We start from the raw sequence: 16,050 nt of genomic DNA, 5'->3' as shown, positions 1-16,050 counted from the left end.
TCTCTTTTTAATGGCTGAGTAATACTCCATTGTGTATATGTACCACAGCTTTCTTATCCATTCATCTGCTGATGGACATGTAGGTTGCTTCCATGTCCTGGCTATTATAAACAGTGATGCGATGAACATTGGGGTACACGTGTCTCTTTCCCTTCTGGTTTCCTCAGTGTGTATGCCCAGCAGTGGGATTGCTGGATCATAAGCCTCTTTGTTCTGATCTAGATCTTCCAAATTATATTGATGGCTGAATTTTCCAGTTCACAGCCTTTGAAGTTGCTTTTTCCTGAGTGGTTTCTCCTGACTCTGAACAATCTTGAGAACCCCTAATACCCTTCCAGTAAATACTTACACTTACTGTCTGTTCTTTGTAATCTAAAGAATTCTGAAGTATTATATCTAGCCTCTTTACTGGGTCTTTGTTTTTTAGGAAGTCTATTCTTGTTAAGGGGTTCCTGGTAGCTCAGAGGTTAAAGCATCTGCCTGCAGTACTGGAGACCTGGGTTCGATCCCTGGGTCGGGAAGATTCCCTGGAGAAGAAAATGGCAACCCACTCCAGTATTTTTGCCTGGAGAATCCCATAGACAGAGGAGCTGGTGGGCTACAGTCCAGGGGGTTGCAAAGAGTTGGACACGACTGAGTGACTTCACTTCTTCACTTCACTTCTATTCTTGTTAACATAAGAATAATTATTGGAAATAAGGAAAATTCCCACTGAAAAGTAAAAATAAAGAGTAAAAATGCTGAGACAATAAAACCCTATGTTACAAAACTACATCGTCAGCTTTTTTTAACTGGAAGAAGTGCATATAATTAGAAATAATTGATGGAAACACACTTATGTGGCTAATATATGAGCATTTGTAAAAGATCCTTGTTCACACCCCTGTAATGAGTACAACAATGTTCTCTAACTACTCAACATATCCATTTTCAAGAAATATGACTTTAGTATAGTCAACCTTCTATTTTTCTTTCACTATAGGTATTGTAGGTTAATATTAGATAATTCATAGAATAATATAGCTAATCTGCCTCTGCTTTATCTCTCATTCCTAACCCACCTAGAAGATGGAATAAGGTGAAAAATCATTGAGGATAAAGCTTAGCCAGTAAATATTTTTCATGCTACTTTGCCTTAATCCTTTACATAAAAATGTTTAGAACTGTGGAGCCAAAAGAGTGCTATGATTCTAAAGTATAGTTTAAGGAAACCAGGAAAAACCCAATGAAAGACAGCAATGTTTACTACAGTTTCTGGATCATAGAAGAAACTCAATAAGCATCTGTAGAAAGAAGGAGAGAAAAACAAAAGACAGAATAAAGGAAAGAAGAGGAAGGGAGGAAAAAGGAATGTATACAAGGTGGGTTTTTGAACATCAAAATGGAAATTTTCTTTTTTGTTCTTTGAGAAATTTTAGGACCTGAATAAATTCTAACATAAATTGCTCTCCAAAAATACTGGAACAGAGATTAAACAAGATATCTCTAAACTAACTTATCAACATGAAAGCATTATATAAGATAGACTTACATGTCAAAATCTTAGGCATCTAGCAGACCTCACTGTAAGGTCTATGGGCCCAATATTTGAATCTGACATTATGATCGTCTTACTACCAATTTCATGACCTCTCAGCTGTTAAGTTGGCCAAATAGTAATGCTATGTCACTGTAGTATCAGAAGGAGTAATGTAGTCTATGTATCCTTATGGGTCCAAAGCTGCTATAAAGTAACTCTACTAAATTGTGTTACCATTTGAGAGACCAAATAATAACTTTTGGGGAGCCAGGAAAGTATTAAAGTCCATTAAAATTGCTTTTTCTGTATCCAGTTTTCCTTCCTCTCCCTCTTTCTACTTCTCCTTTTACAATTGCTAGAAACTGGTCTTTATAGAAGTCTTTTAAAACTAGGTCATAGTTAAATTAATTACTCACAGTACACCTTACTTTAGGATAGAAAGTCATTGTACCTATAGAATACAGCATGAAATTCAGGAACACAAGGAGAAATGAAGATCATAAATCAAGTTGAGTGGGACAAGAAGTGTGAAAATACAGAAAAATTCTTTTTGTTTATCCACCTAACAAATATCTCTTGACTTACTTATTATACCAAGGATATGAGCTGGGCTGTGGAGATGTGTAATCCCAAATTACTTTACTAATCCTTAATTAACCACCTTTTATTCCTAGCATTGTCTACTGTGTTCCTTCTAATGTTACACTGGAACCTGAATTTTTAGATAGATCTGCATAGGACTGAATGACTTCAATAAAAAAATGGGAACAATAAACCTAAAGTGCCTGTCTGTGTGTGTGTGCTCAGTCATGTCCAACTCTTTGTGGTCCCGTGAACTGTATAGCCCGCCAGGCTCCTCTGCTCATGGAATTTTTCAGGCAAGAATACTGGAGTGGACTGGCATTTCCTACTCCAAGAGATCTTCCCAACCCAGGGATCAAAACCGTGTCTCTTGCATCTCCTGCACTGGTGGGTGGATTTTTTCTTTCCCAGTAGCACCGCCTGGGAAGCCCTAGACCATGTAATTATACTCAATGAACTGCACTGCACTACTCAGCACTGCATTGAGTCAGCTTCAAAGACATCACCAAAGACAATGTAACAACAGTAGTATCCACCCTGATGTCTAAATTCTCCCTTCCTTACCCTTCATGAGCCCCCGTCAACCCACTGTCTTTCCCAAGTATCTTTTACAGTGTCATTTCCATTTTAGCATGCTGAATAATACTGCAATAAACAACAAGAAAGTTTTTATATCTATAGAGAACCAACTTTTCTATTTGGTTTAGCTTGAACATAGGAAGGGAAAGCAGCTGTTAAATAAGTAGCCTGTGTAAAAGTTCATTATGAACATTGTACACTAACAAAGTAAAGATGCCATATTTTCTGAATAATACATGTATATACCATGTTAATCTTTTATAACATACCCTTATCAGGAAATAAATCTTATTAAGGCACAAAAAAGTTATTGCAGTTATTAAAATGGGTGAATCAATTTAAGCTTTCTTATGGTTTGTCAAATTTGCAAAATATTATATTTCTCTTCAGATAGAGTTACATTCTGTGTAGCTCAAAGATAATCCCTATGGTCTTGGCATATGTTACTTAATTGTCTCAGAAGGAAATGCCATAAATAGCATGCTGTCATCCCCCACAGGCACTGTCTCATCTGTCACAGTGGGGGCTCCAGACAGGGTGAGGTGCTCTAAGACATTTCTTAGTCTATGTAAATCACAGCCATTACTTCTTACCACTTTTCAATCGGTCAATTATGTATAAACATGTGTTAATAAAAATTTGCCTCTGTGCCTCTAAGGTACACACCCATAAAGCTATGTGAGTATGATAAAGTATAAATGGCATACATTATTATTTGATTCAACCTACCTCATAAATTATGATCCAAAGTGCTTCCATAGAAACAAAATTCCAGAAAAGCCTCTAGAGCCAAATGCTTGAAAAAAAATTAAAAAGACAGAATGGAAAACAGTATTTTCTCCCCAGATTTTGTAACTCAGTGAAGAAATCACTCAATTTTGTCTTAGAAGAAGAGAGAAAACTGAAGATATATTGTTTTATAAATGCTTTTTATAAACATTTGAACTCTTAATTGTTATGATAGTAGGACTATAGAAATAAATTTTCTAATGTAGTAATAAATATAGTGGGTGTACTTGGAAAAAATCTATAAATGAATTGGTTTTAAAATATTAAAAACAGATTTTCTGAAAAATATTTAAATAATGATTATCATAAAGATGAGCCATTGTTGTTGTTTGGTCACTAAGTCATATCCAACTCTTTTGCAATCCCATGGACTGTAGCCCACCAAGCTCCTCTTGTCCATTGAATTCTCCAGGGAAAAATCCTGGGGTGAGTTGCCATTTCCTTCTCCAGGAGATCTTCCTCACTCACGGGTGGAACTGGTGTCCCCTGTGTTGGCAGGCAGATTCCTTACCACCGAGCCACCAGGGAAGACCAAAGATGAGCCATATGTACTTTGATTAGGGTACTCCTGATCAAAAAATATAAGCAGTAGTCTGATGTATGCTATTGAGGGTTATAAGAGAAATGTAATAAGCATGTTGTAGTGGAAGGTGTAGGGGATTAGGATCATAAGCCCTGAAATAAAGTCACTCTCTCTTTAGGGCTCTACAACTTTGGACATATTGAACTTTTCTAAGTGTCGGTAACCTTAGCAAAGCAATGGTTGCTTATGTCAGTCCAACTCACAGAGTTGATATTGAGGAATAAATGAGGTTAGTAAATGCTGAAAAATAGTTTACAAATGTAGGTCTTTATTACTGGCATTTAAAAAAGACTTTCTAATAAAAATATTGAAAGATATATTTAAGACTAATGATCATAAAGTTATAATTTTGGGGGAGGTAACAAACAAAATGTTCTTTAAAAGCAAATTTGTTAGTGTTTCTTAGTTGATGCAACAGTATATAGGATAGTAAATTATGCCTGAACTGAATTAAAATTGCACTGTTAGTGATTGATTGCTTATTATTCCACTAGGAATTGTGTCTACCTTCAAAAAGCATATAATTTAGAATAAGACTTTAGAAATAGATTATTACAGACATCAAAGAAATGCCAGAGTTTATCTACTGTGTATCATTTACTCATCTATTTAGTGCCTCTTTTCATCTGGGCTTTTAAAAATCTGGAATTTCTTAATCCACTGACAAGATTTATCTAGATTTAAAGTAGGGTGGATACCAGCTAAGTGTACAGAACTGTCAACCAACAGATATATGAGTCAATAACAATATATCAGGACACACTCCAACATAATTGTAGAATTGGCCAGGACTTGATACCTGGTAAAATAATTTTGTGAGCACTGGAATAAGGTTACATCATCACCCAAAAAATGTTAAACTGACCTTTGGCATTGAAGAAATTTTAAAATTCTGTTTTAGTTTAACAGACATAGGCTAAGTGTGTTATTGTTTAATATTTTGAAGATTCTCAACATTCTTATTCTACTTGTATATGATTTATAGCAATTAATCCCTAAATGATATGCCACATGCAATTTAGTAAAACAAATCATCAACTATTATTTATCAACTTTGAATATAATGAATAATTAAGGAGAATAAAGAGATTAGAATTACAAATGATGGGATGTAGATTCATGAAAAATAGAGGCATGGCTATTTACTACTTTTTCTACCACTATAACATCATTCTATGTGGATTTACTAATAACCAGGGGACATAGCAATTTTTAATAAGAATTTTTTGAATCCTTACTCATATTTTCAACTATATAATCTTTAACCTTCTTGCAACCTACATAACCCACAATAGATCCAAAGAGAACTATGATTCATTATGCAATAAAATTAATACACACACAATAGAGAGGTCATTATGCTCTCAGGTCATTTTAACTTTTGTATCTGAGCAATTGACACTCTTAGACATTTCACTATATAACATATATTGTATGAAATAAGGACTTTTATTTGAGGACTATGCCACAACCTTCCTCCATACTTTCTTTTCTTTCCTTCCTGTATACATTTAAATTAGTTCAATACACATTTATTAGATGGCTCCTACACAACAGCCAGAGAAGGCAATGGCACCCCACTCCAGTCCTCTTGCCTGGAAAATCCCATGGACGGAGGAGCCTGGTAGGCTGCAGTCCATGGGGTTGCAAAGAGTCAGACATGACTGAGTGACTTCACTTTCACGCATTGGAGAAGGAAACGGTAACCTACTCCAGTGTTCTTGCCTAGAGAAACCCAGGGACAGGGGAGCCTGGTGGGCTGCTGTCTATGGGGTTGCATAGAGTCGGACACAACTGAAGCAACTTAGCAGCACACAACAGCCAGGACATACAGAAGTGAATAGAGTAGCCTTCCTTTAAAGAAAGTTTATATGGTACAAAAATTACCTTTCACAATTTTGTAACAGATTAATTTAAATCACAATGCTTCACTATGAGATAAAAATACACTTCCATAGTAGGCTATAATAATAAATTTAAATAAACACATAATTACAGAATAACTAACATAAGGAGATACTGTGGTGAAAACAGAAATAATGTAGCATTACACATGAGCATTACAAAGTATTGGGGTAGCATACTATAGAAATATGATTAAATTAAATGTGTGAATCTTAATATATATATATATATATATATATATACGTGTGTGCATGTATATAGAGTCCTCTGTTTCTGGCAATATGGCAAACAAGACACCCTAGTATCTCCTTGTGCAAAATTACTAGGTCTAGATAAATTTTATATCTTAAATATATTGCTGGGATTATAATCAAGAGGGAACATCTCAAGGATATCCTGTAAAAACAGATTCAACTATGTACCCACAAAATATCTAGGAGCAAGAAGAAGAAATATAGTTGCTGTAAGGGAAACTGCTCTTGATATGCAGTAATCTGCATTAGATAATATGTCTTGGACAAGATGATAGAAAAAACTTGTTAAGTCAGACTAAGATGATTATAGATAAAAAGTCAAGAAAATATAAGAAGTCACCAGACATATGAGCTAGAGTTAGCAAAAGCAGAAATACAGACACATATATTCCTCCACTTCAATTTGATATTAATATGATTAAATTCACAATATAGAATTGAAATTATATAATGTTAAAAAAATTTATTGGCAGTTAAGGCAATAGGAAATTTTTAGGAATGACTAGGCAGACTAAATTTTTAAAAAGCATATATATATTATAAATTCAAAATGTATTGATGGAAATATATAATAAATTAGACAAAACTCAAAAGAGAATTAGAGAACTGAAAAATATATCTGAAGAACTTATTAATAGAATATGTATATTGGCAATGAAGTGGGCAGTGAAATAAAAAAATAATACTGTTGTGTACAATATTAAAGATCACACATTCACCTCGAGTATGTGCAGAATACTTATATAAAATGACCATGTATCAGTCCTCAACTTTAATTGAAAAAAAACACAAAGATACAAAATGCAATTAAGTTGGAAGTTATTAAAATACAAATTAAAAAATCTCCACACATTTTGTAATATATTTTCCAGTACTTCACATACAAAAATAAGACCATAAGACTAAAATATTTTGATACAAGGATATAGAGCCAATAAAGAAAAATCAACTATTTTTAGATACTAACACTGAACATTTGTAAAATGAAACAGGAATCAAAATCATTTATGATAGCATCATGGCAAGTATTTTCTAAGAAATATTTAGGACTGCATTCAACATAAGTGCTTAGTAACAAATTATTATGTAATTGCTGTATATGAATTTGGGAAATCAAGCAAAAGAGATATTAATGGAACTTTATAGCTTAAACATATGAATTAGAAGATAAGTAAAGTAAATGAAAATTAAATGAGCTAACATTCTATTTGAGTAGTGAGGAAAATAAAAACACAGAAAAATAAACTTATAACTCTAAGAATAAGTAAGGTAAAATAAAGATAACACTAGAAAGTAAAACAGAAAAAAGCATAGAGGATCAAAAACAAGCAAGTTTGTATATATATGAGTATAGAAAAAAAGGCAAAAATAATCTTAAGATCTCAAAATGGGAATGTATTATAATAATTGCAGTAAAGAATATTATTAGTAAATTTATTCTGAACACATAGATAAAATGAATAAATACATAGGATACTAAAGTTTACTAAAGCTAATATATTCTTTAAAAATACCCACAACCCTCTTACAACTAGTTAAGAAAGAGAACTAGTAATTTAAAAGACCAAGGAATGATGCTAAAGCTGAAACTCCAGTACTTTGGCCACCTCATGCGAAGAGTTGACTCATTGGAAAGACTCAGATGCTGGGAGGGATTGGGGCCAGGAGGAGAAGGGGACGACAGAGGATGAGATGGCTGGATGGCATCACTGACTCAATGGACGTGAGTCTGAGTGAACTCCGGGAGTTGGTGATGGACAGAGAGGCCTGGCATGCTGTGATTCATGGGGTCGCAAAGAGTCAGACACGACTGAGTGACTGAACTGAACTGATGGGAAAAACTCAGATTCAAATGGTTTCATAGACAAATTCTAGACAATTTCAATAACAGGTAAGTTCAGTTATATGCAACAAGTTAGACTACTTCACAATCATTTCCATTAAAGTAGTATAACCTTAATTCTAAATCCAGACAATGAGTGTGTGAGAAAACTAAGCCAGAGTCCAATCTTGCTGTGAATATAGATCAAAAGTCACGTACTCAGAAGCCACATCCTATGGTGTAAAAAGGTTTCAACCATGAGCAAGTGATTTACCTCAGAATTTAAAGGTTGGCTTAACATCAGAAAAATCAATGATAATTTGCCACATAAAATGATTAAAAGAGGAGAAATAATATGATAACTACCAAAGGATAAATTTTTAAAAGCAGAAATTGTGTTCTATAATATTCCACTATTTATCATTAAATCTGTTAGCAAAGTAATTCATTAGAGACAGCTATCAAAATCATAGTAAATACTATTCAACTGAAAATATTTGAAGCACTTCCTCTAAAGTAAGATCACCTCTATCACCACTTTTATTCAACTATGTACAAAATGTCTTAGCCAGCACAGAAAAAAGAAAATAGAGAAAACATAAAATAAACAGAGGCAAATGGCTAGAAAAATAAGAAACAATAAATGCTATGCTTGTGCTATGATACACAACCCAGTAATCAAAATAGCATGGTATTGGCATAAATACAGACACATGGATCAATGGAATACAGAGCCCAGACATCAACTCACACACTTATGGTCAGCTAATCTCTGACAAATGAGGCAAGAATACACAATAGAGAAAAGACAGTCTCTTCAGCAAGTGGTGCTGGGAAAGCTGGACAGCTGCATGTAAATCAGTGAAGTTAGAACACACTCTCATATCTTGCACAAAAATAAACTCAAAATGCCTTAAAGACTTAAACATAAGACATGACATCATTAAACTCCTAGAAGAGATCATAGGCAAAACATTCTGACATAAATTATACTGTCAGTCTCCCAAGGCAATATAAATAAAAACAAAAATAAACAAATGGGATATAATTAAACTTTGCTTTTGCACAGCGAAGGAAGCCATAAACAAAATGAAATAAAGTGGACAATCAATGGAAATGCAGAAAATATTTGCAAATGATGTGACTGATAAGGGCTCAATTTCCAAAATATACAAACAGCTCATACAACTCAACAAAAAAGGAACTAACAACCCAATTGAAAAATGTAAAGAAGACCTAAAAAGACAATTCTCCAAAGATGACATACACATGGTCAGTAGGCACATGAAGAGATGTTCAACATTGCTAATTATTAGAGAAATGCAAATCAAAACTTTAATGAGGTATCACTTCACACCAGTCAGAATGGCCGTCATCAAGAAATCTACAAACACATGCTGGAGAAGGTGTGCAGAAAAGGGAATTCTTCTTGGTGGGAATGTAAACTGGCACAGCTATTATGGGGAACAGTATGGGGGAGCCACCATTTTATCCAGCAATCCCACTCCTGGGCATACATCCAGAGAAAACTATATAATTAAAAATAAATACATGCACCCCTATATTCATAGCAGCACTATTCTCAATAGCCAAGACTTGGAAACAACTCATATGTCCACCAACAAATGAATGGATAAAGATGTGACCCATATATATAATGGAATACTACCCAGCCATAAAAAGGAACAAAATAATCCCAACTGCAGCAACATGGATGCAACTAGAGATTATCACACTAAGAAAAGCCAGTAAGAGAAAGACAAATACCATGCAATATCACTTATATATGGCACAAGTTAACTTATCTATGAAACAAAAAACAGATGCACAGATATAGAAAAAAGACTGGTTGCCAAGGAGGAGCTAGGTGTGGGAGATACACGGACTGGGAATTTGAGGTTAGCCATTGCAAACCATTACATATAGAACAGATAAACAATAAGGTCCTACTGTATAGCACAGGGAACTATATTCAGTATCCTGGGATAAACCATAATGAAAAGGAATATAAAAAACAATGCATATATGCGTATAACTGAGTCACTATGTTGTAGAGCAGAGATTAACACAACATTGTAAAGCAACTGCTGCTGCTGCTAAGTCACCTCAGTCGTGTCCGACTCTATGTGACCCCATAGACGGCAGCCCACCAGGCTCCCCCGTCCCTGGGATTCTCCAGGCAAGAACACTGGAGAAGGTTGCCATTTCCTTCTCCAATTCATGAAAGTGAAAGAGAAGTCGCTCAGTCATGTCCAACTCTAGCAACCCCATGGACTGCAGCCTGCCAGGCTCCTCCATCCATGGGATTTTCCAAGCAAGAGTACTGGAGTGGGGTGCCATTACCTTCTCCGTGTAAAGCAACTATACTTCAATTAAAAATACTTTAAAAAATAAAACAGTATATTTCCAAGTAAAATATATACTTATTTTTAATCCATCTAATATATTGTAATGTTTTTATCACATTTATTATAAACTTTTGCCTTTTGAGTCATGAGAGGCCAACTCCCAGCTTGTCCATTACCGGGGTCCAGCCCGGTTGGATCCAGGGATTCCCTCAGGATGACGGCGTCGGCGATTAGAATAGCAAAGCAAAGATTTTAGAGGCTCATTATAACTGGTTTACGCGAAAAATCAATATAACCTGTGACACCAGGTTTGCTCTGACCATGGAGGCTGCAGGCGCTCTCTCGAATCGCTGAAGGTGCCCCACCTTGGGCACCTTCTGAGTGGGTCTTAGAAGCCCAGGCCAGTAAGTGGTCTCAGAGGACCTCCGCACTCCGTTTATTTTGGCCTGAAGGAAGATCAGAAGAGAAAAGGAGGAAAAGGAAACAAGAAAGAACGACATGGGGAGACCAAGCTTTGAGCAAGGCCCGTAGCCTTATTTTCAAAGGGAGCTTATATACCTTAAATTGTGCATAGAGGATAATAGGGGGGTGTGAAATCATGCAAAGTCAGCAGTCTTTGATCCTTATCGAGACCAGACTTTCTTTTCTGCAAACTTATCGTATACAAATGGTTTAGGTGATTTACATCATCTTCTGGCCAGAAGGCCTGTTAACATTTTATGACTCTGATAAAGGTTTGTCAACCATAAGACTTATTTTCTCTAAGAGTAATTATTTTAAAGTTTGGCGCCATCCTCCGAAGGTGTTAGATAAAGTTGCATTCCTATAGGGCAGAGGTGCAGTGGGTTTACAACAAGGAAAGAATTTATTACCTTAAGGGTCTAAAGTTGTTAGCACCAAGGCCACTACTTATTTTTTCTATGTACCAACTATATTAATTAATACACTTCCAAGGATACAATACAGGGGATGTGGAAACTTGGCAGCAAGCATTGGCTCAACAATGAAATCTTCTACTAGTTCTAACAATTTCTAACTCTCCGAGAGGCTGTATACTATTTGAATATCTTAAGCTTCCCGTGCCTCTCGTGGTTTGAAACTGTAAACAATTGTACGAGTAGCTGTAGGAGTCCGGGTAAACCTGTCAGGCAAGTTAGAGAGCCATCTGAGGGGTTTGGATTGAAAGACTCCTATTATGCCCAGGAGGCTAATTAGCTAGAGCTCTAAGTTGATTTCCTTCAGAGAAAAGGTGGTCGGGGATAGCCCCCAGTGACTGTCAGAGGAGTTGGTGAAAGTCATGAAGCAGTAAAACAGACAGACTCTGTTTTTGGGGTAGATGCTCAGGCAGGTCCGGGGAGGGGGCCCCTCAAATCCTGACTCACCTTTGCATATCAGGCCTCTCTGCATGACCTTTGCTGTGGGTGGGAACTCCCATGCTGGCTCCCAGCAGTCCGTTACTAGTTGAGGCCAAGTAACTCAATTATTCTAAATTTTTGTTTCCTCATCTCTAAAGTTGAGATAATGACTCTTATTTCACAAGGTTCTAGTAGCTAAATATTTCTTGAAATCAGGGGTCCCCAACTTTCTGGATCTAGTGCCTGATGATGTGAGGTGGAGTCGATGTAACAATAGACATAAAGTGCACAATAAATATAATGTACTTGAATCATCCTGAAACTACCTCCCCTCCCCCCTGCCACCCAGTCCATGAGAAAATTATCTTCCACAAAACTGGTGTTTAGTGCCTAAAAAGTTGGGGACCGCTGCTATAAAGTCTAAAACAGTTTATTAGCACTTTGCAAAACTGTGCTGGCATGACTGACATGTTTCTCTTGTTTTCATTTGATTTTTTTCTCTAATAAAACTACCATATAAACACTGTGAACTAAAGAAAGACAAATGGTATGTTTGCTTACCTTCCATATCTCTTAAAGTCCGGATGAAAGAGCAAAAAGAAAACATAAATGGAAGCAGAAAAATCATAACATGGTTGGAAAACATGAAACAGAAAAACTACAGTACAAAATACTGAGAAACAGACTTAGGGAGAAAGAAAAAAACAGAGGAAACACCCAAGAGAGCAGAGGAAAGCATGGCTTTTCCTCAAAGAGCTGGGCACAAACTGAAGCAGAGACACCACCAATATAATATGCAGGTGTGGACCTCAAGCCCATGGACAGGTAAACTACTTAACAACCTTTATCCATGGCAGTTGGCCACCTGGGTGTTGCCTCTCCCCATTCCTCAGGTCCATCAGTAGGTTACCTACTAACTAACCTTTATTCATCACAGCTGGTCGTGTGGGTACTGCCTCTCCCTATTCTGTAGAGAAAAGCTTTTTAAAATAAAACTTGAGAACCAAACTCAAAAGAAAGTGATTGGTTTGTCTAAGTAACAAACTAGTGTGGGCTGTCAAGCCCAAGATAAAAGAGCAAAGCTTAAGGAAACTCTGAACTTTATTATCAGATGCTGAAAAAATATATACACTTGGAACAAAAATGTCAAAGGCAGCTTTACCCAGGAATAAACTCAAGTATTCTCCCTGGAGATTAGGAAAGCTTTTGCCAGTTGTGGGGGTCCACATCCTGGCTCCCCCTGTGTTTCACTCACACCCAGACCAACTCCCAAATAACACCCGTTTGGTCCTTTCATTTAAAGGAACAGACTGTTACAAAAAGAGATCTACAGCAGTAAAAGAAAACCACCCTAGACAGCTGTATTCATCAACCTAATTCTTTCTGGTAACTTGTTACTTGGTGGGGTAATCATGAAGTTTTTGAGGAAAATTAATAGAATATGTTCAAAACAAAACAATAGGTCTAATATGGAGACACTTATACTAAACCGTACTAAGTCGATTCAGTCATGCCTGACTCTTTGTGACCCTAGGGACCATAGCCCACTAGGCTCCTCTGCCCATGAGATTCTCCAGGCAAGAATACTGGAGGGGGTTACCATATCCTCCTCCAGGGGATCTTTCCAACCCAGGTATCAAACCTGCATCTCTTCCATCTCCTGCAGTAGCAGGCAGGTTCTTTATCACCAGCACCACCCGGGAAGCCTATACTAAGCCACATGTAACCATCCTAGAGTTAAATATTAGTTTCAGCTCTCCAGGAAATGGAATCTTAAACCAGATTCTTAAATCAAGAACCACCTGATCAGTATTGATTAGGTAATCTGTCTGAGACACCCTTGCAATCCCCTAAAGGACAGTATCCAACCTACTTTTTTTGCGTTCTATAACATCTTTGTTCCCACTCTCCTTTGCCTGCAGAAACTCATTTTGTTCAGCTCTTCAGAGCTCTTTTCTATCTGTTAGATTGTATGCTGCCTGACTCAGATGGATTTTTGCTCAAATAAATTGCTTAAAATAAAATAGGGGGAAAAAAGTCAGACTTTTGAAATGAAATGCTCTGAGGAGAGTAACAGTAGTTGCTTACCATGTTACTTGTGATGTAGCATGTGGCTTTTCACTTGAATAATAATTTATAATAATTTTTTATAAATAACTGACAGAAAATAGAGAATAGAAAAATTCCACCCTCTTCATTAAGACCAAAGCCTTGATAGAATTCTGTTGCCAAAATGAATGGATATTTCAGAATCAAGATCATGTACTACAAGTTTCATTTGTAAGAAACATGGCTATAACATAAATCCCAGCATGTCATGGAATTTTGCTAAATTCTCCATGTCCATTAACCATACAGATTATTGTATTATAACATATGATCCCATATTTGCTGGTATGTGCTATAAAGACTTTTATATTAAGCGGTCCCATTGATTAACATCGACGGGGGAGAAAAAGGTATTCCACTGGACAGATTCCATCTTTTGAAGCCTTGAGTTCTTGGCCCAAATTTCAATTTCAAATGTAGACTATAATTTATTTAGACTTGGCTTTTGTTCTTTCTCACCCCCAACCTTAAAAACTACAGGGTAATATCAGGCATTTGAATTTATTAGCATTCATCAAAGAGTATTTTTGGCAGTACTGTATCACAAAGCCTGACATTGGCATATATAAAACAATACATGTGCAAGCCTACAAAAAAAGGACATTTGAAGGGAATGTCCATTATATAACTTAAGCTGTTTTTGCTGGATCAAATAAAATTATAGAGGCGCCATGCATAGTACTGTTGCTGAAGGCCATCATAAACCCTCGTTTTCATGGGGTTAAATGGTCTTTTTGCCATGAAAAATTTTTTGTTTTGTTTTTAAGTTGCCAAAGTACTGTGGCAGCCTGTGAAAGGAGAGACTTTATTATTTTTTTTCCAATTAAAACAAAAGAGTACATACAAAGTAAGTCCTTTAAAGGCGGATGAAGTCAAAATTTAAATGCTTTGATGACTATTCTGAAACTGTGTCATTTTTCTTCATGTAGTAAATGTGTATTATGTGATTATAGTTGTCTCCAGTCAATGTGTTTTAAAAGCAAGGAGACATATCTATTATACCAATTTATTTTTCAAGTATCATGTTAAAAGTTAATACGCAAATAGCCAGGCATGATAAAACAATCAGTAAGCATCCTATCACTTATCCATTGCTTAGGATTCAAAATCATAAGATTCTATTCTTTTCTGTATAGAAAACTGATTTCAAAAACCATCTAACTTGCTAACTTTATTACGTGTTTGAGGCTTTAAGAAAACAAAAATTCAGAGAAATTCAAAATTTGAGTCACACCTGGATTCCTTTCCATAGGAAACATATGCAAATTCAGAAATTTCCTGATATTTTACTAAACCTTTCAATCAGAGTCAGATATTTAACTAGAGAGAGGTTTTCTCTTTAGTTATGAGTCAAGACAACATATATGTGACATCAAAACAAAGTGACTGTAATAAATTAAATCAGCAGGTTGTACCATCTCTGATAAACTTCTTGGACTCTGTTACGCTAGTGTAAATTGCCAAATAGATTGATGTTCTTTCATGAATCTCTTATAAAGTTGTGGTTATGTCCTTTCACATCAGAGGGCATATGAAGTCAGTTTATCCTATTATTGTTGTTAGTAAGTTGAATCATTTGGCTCAGGTAATCCACAAAATTTCTCCACTGACTAATTCTTTTTTCTTTTTGTATAGCAAGTAATCTGTGGGGTTATACAGATTACAGCATTATTTGAATATTCTGTTCTCCAATAGTCTTTTACCAACAGTTTTGGGATCCATTGGTTTACCAAAAATTTTGGCATCCATTGGCAATTTTCAATTACAGTTTTCAATTCTCTATTTGTGGTAAGGTGATGATTTTTGATATCTATTATTTCTTCCACATATATGAGTAGGCAGTATTCTGTTAGGAAAGCTCCCACCTCAAGTCATACATTTTAATGATTTTAGTGTCAGTACAGGTCAGGAAACCACAGTTAGAACTTGAAATGGAACAACAGACTGCTTCCAAATAGGAAAAGGAGTACATCAAGGCTGTATATTGTCACCCTGCATATTTAACTTATATGCAGAGTACATCATGAGAAACGCTGGGCTGGAAGAAGCACAAGCTGGAATCAAGATTACCTGGAGAAATATCAATAAACTCAGATATGCAAATGACACCACCCTTATGGCAGAAAATGAAGAGGAACTAAAGAGCCTCTTGATGAAAGTGAAAGAGGAGAGTGAAAAAGTTGGCTTAAAACTCAACATTCAGAA

The sequence above is a fragment of the Bison bison genome, unplaced genomic scaffold, assembly GCF_000754665.1.
Source record: "Bison bison bison isolate TAMUID 2011002044 unplaced genomic scaffold, Bison_UMD1.0 scf7180017864139, whole genome shotgun sequence".
NCBI classification, from domain to species: Eukaryota; Metazoa; Chordata; class Mammalia; order Artiodactyla; family Bovidae; genus Bison; species Bison bison.
Note: the sequence above shows the minus strand (reverse complement) of the source record.